General features: G+C 46.3%; 1 protein-coding gene across 4 annotated transcripts in view; it reads right to left on the bottom strand.

Moving 5' to 3' along the window:
- The window catches only part of ASB7 (ankyrin repeat and SOCS box containing 7), a 313,217-nt gene that overhangs the window by 246,826 nt on the left and 53,794 nt on the right, over nt 1-12,597 (bottom strand). For all 4 annotated transcript variants that reach the window (XM_078683104.1, XM_078683105.1, XM_078683106.1 and 1 more), the window contains one exon: nt 8,306-8,405. The gene's annotated coding sequence lies outside the window, so the exon portion shown is untranslated. The remainder of the gene's footprint in view (nt 1-8,305; nt 8,406-12,597) is intronic.

Here is a 12,597-nt window from a genome sequence, read left to right on the forward strand (position 1 = left end):
GGAACGGCATGGTACAAATCCTACTTGGTTGCTGTGCACCGATGAGGGGAGGACTTTTTGTGGGCCGGGATGCCAAGATACTGGCCAAGATTTTAATGTTGCAACTCAGCAGGGAGATGGGCCGATCGATAGCTGCCACACAACAGAGGGTCCTTACCAGGTTTGGGCAAGACCACTAATACTGCCCTATTGGAAAGGGGATCCAAATAGGACGCGTGCTCCGCTGTCTGCAGAGTGCCAGCTATCTTATCAGCCACCCAGCGATAGAAATCTGCTAGAAAGCCATCTTCCTCAGAGACCTTATGATAGGGTAATTTGGCTATTGCCAACTCACTCTCTTCCCTGCTGAACTGCTCTTCCAGTAGCTCCATGCCCTTGTTCGAGAGGCGAGGAAGATTCACCTTCTTTAGAAAGGTGGTCAGCTTGTCCCCCTCAACAGGTTCCCCAGAGTCTAGAGGGAGTCATAGAAGGAAGCAAATTCATTCACGGTGTACTAGGGGGAGAGTAGGAGCTTTCCCCTTTGCCGATTTTATGGCCTGTATAGCCATGGCAGCCTCTCGCTGACAGAGCTATGCCGCCAGTAACATCCCTGTATTCTCACCCTGCTCAGTGCCTCCCCTTCAACCTCTGCGGAGCATACTCTGCTTTGGAGGTGAAGAGACTTGTTTAAGGCCATCCAGGCCTGCTCCAGAGATTTACAATGCTGTATGGTGGGGTGTGCAGGAAAGAGGTGGGTATTGGACCGAATGTCTGCCAGGCAACTGTTTGCGTCCTGGTCTGGCCAGCCCTACTTCCAGTGAAAGGAGAACCAGGGAGTGGTCGGAAAGTGCTGCCTCCATTATTTGGGATTCAAGAGTGCGTTGCACGACCCTGTTGGAAAAAAGAAAATAGTCCAGTTGCGAGAGCGTGCCATGTGTCGGAGAGGTAAAGGTATATTCTGTATCTGTGGGGTGACTCAGAAGTCAGTGGTCCACCAAACCATTGTCCACGAGCACATCATTCATTAGGGCCCTGTCTGCGGCTCTACCCTTATCAAGAGGTCCCGTTCTATCCAGAACAGAGTCCCTCACAAGATTCCAGTCACCACAAATAAGATATTACAAGGCACTTGTCTCCACCAGAAGATGGTTTAGATGGAGGAGAAACGATTTTTTCGCTCCAGTCGGAGCGTAAATCAACCGTGCACATATATGGTGGTCTCCTAGCCTCAGTTTAGCAAACGCTTATCGCCCGTCTGGGGCTGTCCATGTTTTTATCACTGTAAACGGAAGGGATTTTCGTAGAAAGGTTGCCACGCCACATGTGCGTGGGGTCCTGCGCCTTGGGTATCTCCACCATGCACACTACTGAGAATCACCATGCACACTACTGTGAATCACCTTCCTCACCCAATCTCTGCATATCTTAACTGATTCCAGAGCATCAAGATGAGTCTCCTGCAGCAGTGCCACATCCACTCGTTTAGATTGTTAATTAAGAGAGTATTTCTTTCCGTTTGATATAATGAGTGAGGCCACGTACATTCCAGGTTATAGCAAGTAGTGTGTGAGTGGCACTCATGATGTGAATTAGAATTGGGCGGGGAGTAATAGGGTCCCACTAACGTATATCAAAGACTCTTGCAATGAGAAGAGTGTGATGAAATGCAAGAGGAGCAATACTCCGCCACAGGGGAATAACAGGGAGAGAGGCGTCAGGGGCGATAATTGGGAGGAGGGGGGGTGATGAGAGGTCTGATATAAAGGGGTACGAGAATCTATATGAATAAGAGGGAAAAGTGAGTGAGAGATGCAGAACAGGAGAGAGAAGGAGTAGAGTAGAAAAAGTATGTAGAGAAAAGTTATGCCGGCGCTAGGAGGGAACGGTGGAGGGAGAAAGGGTGCAGGTTTCGGGTAAGCCCCTGGCACGTAGCAGGGGATATAGGGCACGGTGGTACAATCAAGGACTGTGGTCAAGGTGTTATCGTCCTGGGGATGCGATTAATGATCAGAATGAAACTAGTTGGGGGAGGGGTGGGGGGGTGAGAGGAAGAGGAAGAGGAGGAAGGAGGGAGGAGGGAGGGGAGGCCGGAGGGGAGGCCGGGTCGATGCGATGAGGCACAAAGTAACCAGACAGGAGAGGGTATGAGAGGAGAAGGGGGAGGGGAAATAAAACTGAAAGGGAGTAGCTATAAATGACTATGTAGCACAGGTAACACTAGACTTCCTACCACAGGTTTAAACTCGCTATTGCACCGCTCCAAGATCATAGTCTACCGGGAGGACAGGACGATGCTCAGGGTAGGTCATGAAGATGAAGGAGTCAGGCAGGCTGAGGGTGTAATGTTGGCAAGTGAGGGAAGGGCAACCCCTGTTAACATAGATACGCTCAGTACGTCATAGGGGAACAGTATCGGAGTCAAGGCTGGATTTGGGGAAAAAAGATGTAAGGGTACAACAGGTTAAGCACAGATGCTGGTGGCAGTTACAAAGAGAACCGCAAGAACTGTGGTAGCAACATCCATACATTACTTATACAACACTCAAATAGCCTAAACAGTGCAAGCGATGTGAACTTCAGAGGCGAGTCGGATTTGTCCCTCTGTTATTCATGAATAAAGGCGGTCATGGTTTGGAGGGCAGAAGCCTTGTCCTCATGAGTGCGGGTTGTCCTTTCATGTTCTCTTCCACGATTCTGTGATCAGCTGGTAATACGCTGTCTGCGGTCCGATGGTTAGGGGAGGGTGCGGTTATATGACTGATCAGGAGCGTCATGTTTGATGTCCATGTCTTGCAATCCTATGGTGTCCAGGAACCGGCGTAGATCTTCTGGTTCATAGAAATCCTTGGAGTCACCATCTCTAGTAATGTGGAAGCGGGTAGGCTCAAAAAGACCATATTTGATGTTCATCTGGCGTAATCTAGGTCTTGGGGAGAGAAAGGCCTTGCGGCGATCGTTAGTCTCTCTGGAAAAATCTGCGGCCATCCGGATACTATGACCTTTGTATGTGATCGGCCCTTTGACGCCTGCCGCAGCCAATATCTGCTTCGTCTGCTCGCAGCATAGGAAATAGGCAATGAGGGGACAGGGTTTGGCATCTCTCAAAAACGCTTTGGCATTGGAGCCCTCAATTGCCTCCGGGAAGCCAAAAAAAGCAGACATTGTCCCTCCTGCTGCGGTCTTCCATGTCAATCAGTTTGCTACAGAGGAAGAGAAGTTCTTGATTCCTGTCCTGCATAGTGTCGAGGCAACCATCCCCTACCGTTAGCCTTAAGTCCAGTCCTTCCGCTCAGGCGTGGAACCCCACAATATCCGCTCTAATCGATTTCGCCATGCATGCTATCTTAGATAGGAGTCAATTCCTTCTAGCTGATTTCCTGCAAGATGTGGTCCATGGTCTCGCCTATTGCATAGGCTGTTGGGGGCATACAGGAACTGTTCGTAGGAGGGGTGTCACCCTACATGGCCATGGTGCGTGGTTGTTGGAGTACTTCCGTGAATAGAAGTTGCTTGGACGACATGCTCCCGTGCTTGTTGGTAGACTTTCGGTCCTGTTCACAGGATGGTGCCCTGCTCCGATGTGCCAAGCTGCCTGGTGTTTGCAGAGCAGGACCAATGGCGCCCCAATGGTGGACTAGCGAGTGCAGTGTCTAGTATGGTTGCTCCATGGCAGCCAGTGGATAAGGGAGGACTCACGCCATGCTACGATGTTGTTGCAAGTTGTTCCTTAAATCACCAGTGAAAGAACCCAGAAGAGTCTGTCAAGTCACATTTGCTGCCTGGGCTGTGAGAGAAGAGGAGAAGTTCCAGAGGCTCGCAAGGGGAATTTTCGGGCGAGAGGTATTCCTGGTCTAGTTTTCAACACACTGTGTTGTGTTGGTTCCCGAGTGATAGCCAGGCCAAGAATAAGGAAATGGGCGGTTAACACTGTGTTCCGCCCAGAGGACCAGTGTCGCGTAAGACTCAGCCTGTCCTAGACGTCCCAGGAATGACGTGGTAAGGATGTCTGGGATTGATGTGGGTACCCACTTCGCCCTTGGTGGCAATGCTTGGTATACAGTTACAGCAGTAAAGAATGGGTGGCCGGCTTGTTAATGCACATCCAAGTGTGGTGCATGAGACGACATGGTGATCGGGGAAGGGGTGGGCTTATGGCCCGCTCAACCTGGGGCATGATGTCTGGCCACAGCCCCACAGTTTCCAGCGCCAATCAGGGAGATGGGAAGACCCACCTTGTGCTGTGTTGCCCCCTGGAAGTAGGTCTGTTCACCGGGGCGACGTGTTGGCCCTTGAGCTGCCAGGGGTGCTGCAGAAAGGGGTGGTGAAGCTGGTGCACTGCAGCCTGGAAAGTGGGGGGGGGGTTGGGTTTCGTTGCTCAAGGAGCGCTGCCCCCTCTGCAGTCGTCTTGCGACCCTCCTGCAGTGGTCCTCGGAGGTAGGCCTGCCTGCTCAAGGTGGGGAGCCAAAAGGGGGCAGTCCAGTGTTTCCACGTCGGGCTGGGCGCTGGGTTGGGGAAGGATCCAAGAGGCTCTCACTGTGAGCCTCTGGGGGGGGGGGGCAAGAGGGTAGGGAGGGGGGTTTGTTCCCTTTGTGATCACAGGGCGGTCACAAATCTCCAGTGCGCGCTCAGCATGGCGCGTAAGACAGGCTCAAAAAAGCAAAGATGTGCAGAGGGTGGGACAGAGCATCAACGCAAGGGCCAAGGCTTCAGGCACGTCTCTAGGCCCCACGCTCCCATCTCGTCAACAGGATGAATCCACTTCGGTGCAGTGTGTGACATCCTCGGATCTTGATCCAAGACCATCAGGGGGTCCAGCCAGAGTGAGGGAGGCATAGAATTTGCCCCCAGCCGCCTCTGGAAGGCCACAGTCACCATCCGGATCCCTTCTCGGAGCGGAGTTCTCTGTTCAGGCGGCATTCTTCGTTCATGGCCAGACTACGCCCCAGAGGCAAGTTTCTTCAGTAGGATTTCCAATGCGACTTTGGCCATTACTGATCTGGGCTGTTTGTGTGTCCTGCTACTACCTCGGTGAAACGAAATTGATGAGTCGCTTGGTCTTTGACATTGGGGGCGACAAGGGTCACCATAGGAGTCTTGAAACATGTGATGCTTGTTATCCCATCTGCCGGTTTAAGGTGTACCAAAGGAAATAGTTTCATCTGTAAATCAACTAAAAAAGCAGCCAGCAGGAAAGAGTCTCACATGCACCACCCGAGAGATACGAAAAGCCACGTCATCAAATTGTATGTCTACTCGTCTGCCGATGTGTATCCCTTAGCAGATCTGAGGGTGTGTGCGCTATTAGGTACCACTAGATGTCAATCTCACTGTGCAAGAACTCTATTGAGGATCTAAGAGCCCAAGTATGCCTTTGTAATGGCTGGTTATGAGTGAGGCTGCAAGAAAGTATAAAGTATCGAGTCGTCTGGAGTTACGATGTTGGTCCATGTAAATACCTCGTTCTGAGGAGTCTCACAGTCATGTGGTGTTCAGTCCAGGATGCTGTAGTCGGTTCCAAGTCCCCGTGGTTCCAACATGCACGTCGGACTGGGTGGGTGACAGTAGTGCTCAAGAAAAACAGCAACGCAGGAGTATCAGGAACACATGGGATTTTATGATAGGAAGGCGATGAGTGACAATTTTCTCCAAGCCCCAAGGATACCATAGGAGTTGTTGGTGTTAGTATAGGGCCCCCCCATTGGGCAAGTAGCATTGAGCCCATCCGCTATATGTTGCCAGCATCTGTCCACGCTTAGTCTCTACTGTGAAGGGAGTGTCACTGGTACAGGATGTGCTGCTGGAGGGTAAAGAGCTAGGGGACTGTGGGCAGAGTACCTATATCTGGATCTAGAGGACAGAAGGCATCGAAGGCCTGCCTCTCCGTTTGCAGGTCACCCGGGCCTGTGATGATCCAATGTATGTTGGTATCAGGGCCCCTGGTGCACTCCACATCAACTCTCAGTAGCAGCTAATGTTGGGCTAGGTGACTGGTCGCTGACGGAGGAGCCTTTTATTGTCTCCTTGCTGCAAATGAGGATGCCGGAGGCATGCAGAGGCGGGTTTGGTCCGACCGCAGATGTGAAGGCTCACAATTAAGCAGTAATGGAGGTGGTCTGTGCCAGATTTTTAGGCTCCTGGCGTGACCCCTCCCACCCCATCTCCCACTGTCAATGGCTACTGTTTATTATAGCACCATCCACTTGGTGCAGCGACAACCAATAAGGGATGCCGGAAGGGTATATCGGTTTATCTGGAGCCAGCCATCTTCGGTGAGACCAGATTCTGACTCCCGTCCCATCTCTCTTGAAAATTTAAAGTTTGAATCTTTCTGCAATTTTTATTTTAACATAACTTCTATTCAACTGCTTCCAACATCTTTTCTTAACAACTCGCTAACAACTTTTTAAATGCATCTATTTTTGCACTAGTGATTCTATGGTTATTCTTCATGTTTGCAGACATACTGCCTTTCATTAGAAAGTGCTACGTACCAAGGATTGAAGTGGTTTAAGAGAACGGTGATGGTGTGACTGGAATGATGCATCAGGAGAGGGTCAAATTATGCGGCAGGTCGAGTAAATTATGTGGTGAGAAAGGGCAAATTATGCAGCTTCAAGTGGCACATTATTACCTCATTATTTAGTCATTTTTAAACTTAACACTGTCTGGGCATTAGTTGCACCTCATTAGTACCAGTTTAACCCCCAAATATAGCAATAAACTACAGACAGGTGCCCATTCAAGGTCCTTCCACTGTGTGGCAACACGTTTCACTGTGTTTTCACTAACGTCTAAACCAGTTGAGCTAGAAATGTCTTTTTGTTAAAATCTGCAGATTACACAGTAGATGACGGATTAAGCTGCAAATCTAGTTATGTGAAGATCACCGCAGCCGCACAATTGTTTAATTCCAGTGGCCCCGATTACAAGGGATAAAGTACCCCCTGCTGTACGTGATAAGGATACTGCAAGTCACCTCAGAGTTCCTTTACCTTATTAAGGAACTCAGCCTTGTTCCTCTATAGGACCATGGAACCCCTCGGTGACCTGCAATATCCTTACAATGTACGGCTGGGGGTACTTTATAACATATACAATACATGGGATTCTGTAATCCCTGAATAAACGTCTGTGTCCAAGTTCTTTATAATTGGCAACTTGACACCCCCCCAGAAGACGATCACAAAGAAAAGATGTCAGAACTTAACTGTGACAAGTTATTGCAGTCGAGTTCTGATGTCACAATGCCTGCTTCCAGAGTCAGCTGCCGAGGTGTAATGCAGGTCCGGCCAATAACATAACGGGTGTATTTGTAAAGCACACATTCACCCCAGCAATGGGGCATCTTGGCGCTGAAATAACAGATGTATATTGTTACCTAACTCAATGGTACTCATTTTAAATCGACCTCAAATGGATGAAAGGCTGAGTGGACCCGCCGGGATTTGTACCTGTGACCAGGAGGTAGAACACAGGCCACTGCAGTGAATGTATTAGTCCACTAAGCCACCAGACACGGCAGGAATGTTAGACTATTTCTAACACATTCTGAGTTACTGCAGCTTTTTAAAAAACAAAATTGAAGTGACTTCTATTGAATGGTTTCTAATACCTTTTTGCAACAAATATCCATCAGGTTTTTGATGCATTTAATTTTGCATTAGAGGTTACCTTTATATTCTTTATGTATGCATACATGCTCTCTTTTTCATATGAAAGAGGTATGCAGAAAGGGTTTTAATGATTTATGAGAAACGTGATGGTGTGGCTGTATATTAAATGGGATAAAGTACACCCTGCTGCACATAACTATATTGCAAGTCACCTCAGTGTTCCATAACCTTAGAAATGAACTTGGCCTACAGCCTCAATCCTCTATATGGAATTCCTCCGTTACTTGTAGTATCCTTATAAGGTATGGCAAGGGGGACTTTATCCCTTATATATCACACCATGCAGTCCAGTCATCTCACACCCTTTTATCTCAATGTAAAAGTGCAGACTAAACAGATCAGGCATCTCTCTCATAAACATCTTGAACCATGTTAACCAACTGAAAAACACAAGTTCAGTTCCAAGCACTAAAAATACACATTGAACTGAGTACTTTGAAGCAGTTGTAAAATGAAAAACATAAGCTAATTGACTTATATTCATTAATATAAAGTTACAGAGGGATTACTGAAGCACAGAAGAGTCATTCAAACAAGGTACAGAAGATTATAAGTGAAGGACAAGGAGTAGATCCCAAATTTGTACATTCCTTTTAATCTAGCACTATCCAGTGTTTTATTTTGGTATGGCCCCTTTAATGGAAGAATTTTACCTCAGCTCTCACTTCCCTCGATTTGGAACCCAGTCGTCATTGTTCTTGTCAGACATAATCCACGATCTGCGCCACATTTCAGCAGATTAGCCACTTCGTCCTGAAAAGGAAAAAATTAATACCGTAACTTGTTATCCTTTTTTTTTTTTACAGAACAGGTATTCTACCTTTCATGAATTCCGAGAGAACCTCAGCATGTGTGCAAGATTTTGCAACAGAGTTTTCAAATAAACTCCCTTCATATAGAAATTGTATTTATCACAGAAACAATTTGTGGAAGAGGTGTGGCACAGCGGCCAGGGTGTCTGACTCCGGACTACGGGGTTCACGGTTCGATCCCCGGTGCCGGGGACAGGTTAGCTTAGCACCATGTGATTCTGGGCAATAGCTTGCTTAATCTTCCCAAGGGCCCCCAGTGCCGGGACACCACTTCGGAGGTAGCTGTGCGCTTTACAAATGCTGGTATTTTATTTAATTTAATTTAATTTCAGTATACAGAATAAAACATTTCAATCAAACTTAAAAGTAAACAAGCATTTGCAATGCAATAGGTCTCGCATTTACGCGAATTTAAGCTATTGACATTGCAAAGGACAATGCCTTTTATTTAGGTTTTAAAAACGAAAAAAAGGCGATGTCAATAGCTCAAACTCGCATAAATGCCAGACCTATTGCATTGCAAATGCTTGTTTATAGATGAGATGGTGGGCACTGCTGCTTTATATGATCCAAGGTGATAAGGAATAGTAAAGAGCACTTATGCAAGTTGCCCAACAATGAGCAAGACTTTGAAATGACCAAAATAATTGTATGTATTTCTTTCGATATTAGGAATTAGAGGCTCACTATGTTTCGCTTACAAAGTGACGATGCATCACTTTGAATAGCCAACACAATTTATCCTTATAAAAAAGATTGGCTTTTCCCTTAAATTGTAATCTGTGTAAAACATAGTGACAGCTAATATCTCGAAGGTGGTCTGATTGTCTTGAAGATAATACTTGACAATATTAAGATGGCACAAAGCTGAACAATCGCTGTACATAAATCAAACTGACAAACGGAGGTATTTTAGTTATCAAAATAGTATGGCGAGAGTAGGTTTGCCCCTGTAGGCATGATTTATTGGAATGGATTTTCAGTATGCTACCTTTGCTCCAGCATGCTGCATGTCTGCCCGCCCCTTCCAACATGGCGGATCTCAGCCTCCTGTCTAGAGGTTTTCTAAAGTGAACTCAGCTAATGAATTTATTAAACTAATGACGAAATGATCTAAAGAGCTATGGGTAAGGTACGTGAGGCGTGGGAGAACATTTTGAGGAATACAAAATAACCATTGTGTCCTAAAAAAATGCATTATGGTTATAATGAGATCTTCAAAGTTTCTTATGAACTTTCGGTCTGCTCGGCCAGGTCTTGTCTCACTTCGTCGGTCTCAGACTGCTGAGACGACGACTATAGTTCTCGCTTGCGAGAACGCGCTTTCAGCGCGTTCGTCGTAGGCGAGCCCTAAAAACTACTCAATATCAAAGATAACCTTATTTTATGCTTGTGGGTATATAATGCAATTATGGCTACAGAGAGGTTTAGTGATGCAAAGAATGCAAAGGGATTGGGACAAGAAAGGCAAGCTTCTAGATGTATTGAGTGACGTATGAAACGTATGAATACTGAGCACTATATTAGTAGAAATTATTTAAGAATTTGGCCAATGCAGGGGTTCAAGGCAAACCGTTGGAAGTTAGTTTTGTTTCCACTACCAAGGGTGCAAAGTCTATCCTGAGGAGATGTACACTGAGAACCAAAACAATTTCATGCAGGTATCTTGGGTAGGACATCACAATATCTTAGGAAGAATTTTAAAAAAGAAACTTAGACCCAGCTATATAAAGACTGACATAGCATGTGTTACAGTGGATGGGTCTCCTCTTGATACTAGTTGAGATTTATAACATGATTATTTTACCCCAACTCCTGAAAACACTCTGATTTTGCTGCCGAGTAATGTTTTACAAATCGAGATGGGGGTGTGGCCAATGACTGACAGGTGAGTTCTCATGTTGGGAACTCTCCCGCTGGGGCCATGTGTTTTTTTCACTATTAGATCCGCTCCTAACAGTAACAACAAATATTTTCAATGGCACAATCTGCGGGGATGGGAATAAGAAATGCTAAACTCTGGTGATTCAGTGGAGGTAGTCAACTGTGAGCCCCTAGTGGGGCTGTGTCCACCTCCTACTGCTCCGAGTGTGTCAGATTGCTCCAACTGCTGGGGCCGCCATCTTGAGAAGCTGAGGGCTTAAGTAGAGTGGAGAAGATTGGTGAGGGAAAAGCCTGATGGTCACAGCCTCGGACGCGGAGGTGAGCACCTGCCTCTGTAATCAAGTAGAGTTGGACAAACATGCTGTAGATACAAACAGAATTCTTAAGGCAAAAAAGCCACTTTGGCAATAGGTTGACTGTTATATAGTGAAGAGTACTTTTGAGGGGTAAACAGGACACAAACGAGGGGTATAAGAAAGGCACATGTTCACCCTGAAGAGTATTGTGGTCCTGAAATTACATGTTTATTGTTATCAAACTCAATGAGACTTATTTTAATCGACCTCTGAATAATGAAAGGCTGAGTGAACCTGTCGGAATTTAAACCTGTGGCCAAGAGGTCAAACAAGATCCTTGGAGTGGATGCATTAGTCCACTGAACTACGAGACCTGGCTTGGGGATGGGGTAGTCGATATATTAGAGGTTAGACAAGAAAGGGGCAAATCTATGGGGTACACACAGAGGCAGGTTTGAAGCTCAGTAGAGGGAAGATCTTTGATTCCCATGGCCAGAAGAGTTGGTCGAACGATATTATAATGCAATGTATTAGGTATAAATGGTTAAGCCAAGCCTACTAAAGTGTATTGCTACATAACGAGACAACATATATTTAGGGTATTTCAAGGAAATGGATCTCACACAGGAAGAGGACTGTGAGGTGATTATGGAAAGGGAGTGATTTCAGTGGAGAGATTTCAGGTGTATTTTAGATTGGACACGTAATCCAACTGATTTGTAAAGCCCATGTTCACCATTGTGTCTGTTGGCTTTGAAATACCAGCTGTTTATTGTTACCCACCTCAATGTACTCTTTATTACATTTCCATTATTGCATTTTCAGTGCACCTGTCACTCTGTCTTATTCAAAACACAGGGGTGTGCAGAACATGATATGCTAGGGACATTGTTTCCGTGCTACACATCAGTACATAACACATTCAAGATTAGACCATTTCTTGGTATTCAGGGTACTGGAACAGTTTATTTAAAAAAAAGAACACATCAATGGACTGAATGCTAAACCATGTCAAACACTCACTCCCAGTGCAGAGATTTGGGCCTAAATCAATTGCTTTGTTGCTTACCATGCCACCCCAGTTTAGACTCGGCCGTATGCAAATCAGTCTTGAACCAGTTCCCCATAGGAACTGTCCAGCATGACCTGCCACGCCAGGTCTGCCAAGGACTGGAAACAAGCATCTGGGGACTGGTTTCAGGGTATGCTTACCAGGCTGGATCTTACCATTTCAAGCCCTACTATTGATTGCTAGTCAGCCCAAAATAGGATTCCCACATAAGGACTAGTGAACAAGGCCATGAAAGAAACTACCTTTAGTGAAGCTCTAGGGATAAGATATTACTTATTGGGAAACAAAATGATCATGCAAATATGGATACATAGAAATAAGTCATAAACGTAGAGATTGGGAGATTCAAGAAGCTTAGCAGCGATCAGCTGATATTTAGAAGATGCAATAACATTGCAGGAAATGCACGTCACGAATAAATGCGGACGCAAAAAAAAGGGAAATATGACGATATCTTTAAACCGTGAAAGAGACAGGCTTGTCACTCTGTTATGGCGTTGTTAACATGTATAATGTGCAATGTAAACGGTTTGAATGATAGGCACAAAGTGTGACTTGTGATGGCATACCTGTAGCGGCATGGCATTGATATTTGCTTCCAGCAAGAGTTGCACCTGAACACTCTTTACAACGCCTGCCTGTGGGATGGATAGGGGAGCGACATGTCACACGCTACTTGAACTATGTACGGGGGAGGGGTTGCTATTCTCATCCGGAAGGGTCTGCCTCCGGCGTGCACCCCCGTCCTCTGCAATAAGCAGGGGTTAATGTAATGCTCTCCGGCTTCTTGCATAGACACCTGCTCAGGTTGAGATCTATCTATAGCCCCAATGTGGATGATCCCCGTTCTTTCGGGGAGGTCTAAAGCATTGCGGGCCCAC

Source organism: Lissotriton helveticus, chromosome 3_1 (genome assembly GCF_964261635.1).
Source record: "Lissotriton helveticus chromosome 3_1, aLisHel1.1, whole genome shotgun sequence".
In the NCBI taxonomy this organism is placed as follows: Eukaryota; Metazoa; Chordata; class Amphibia; order Caudata; family Salamandridae; genus Lissotriton; species Lissotriton helveticus.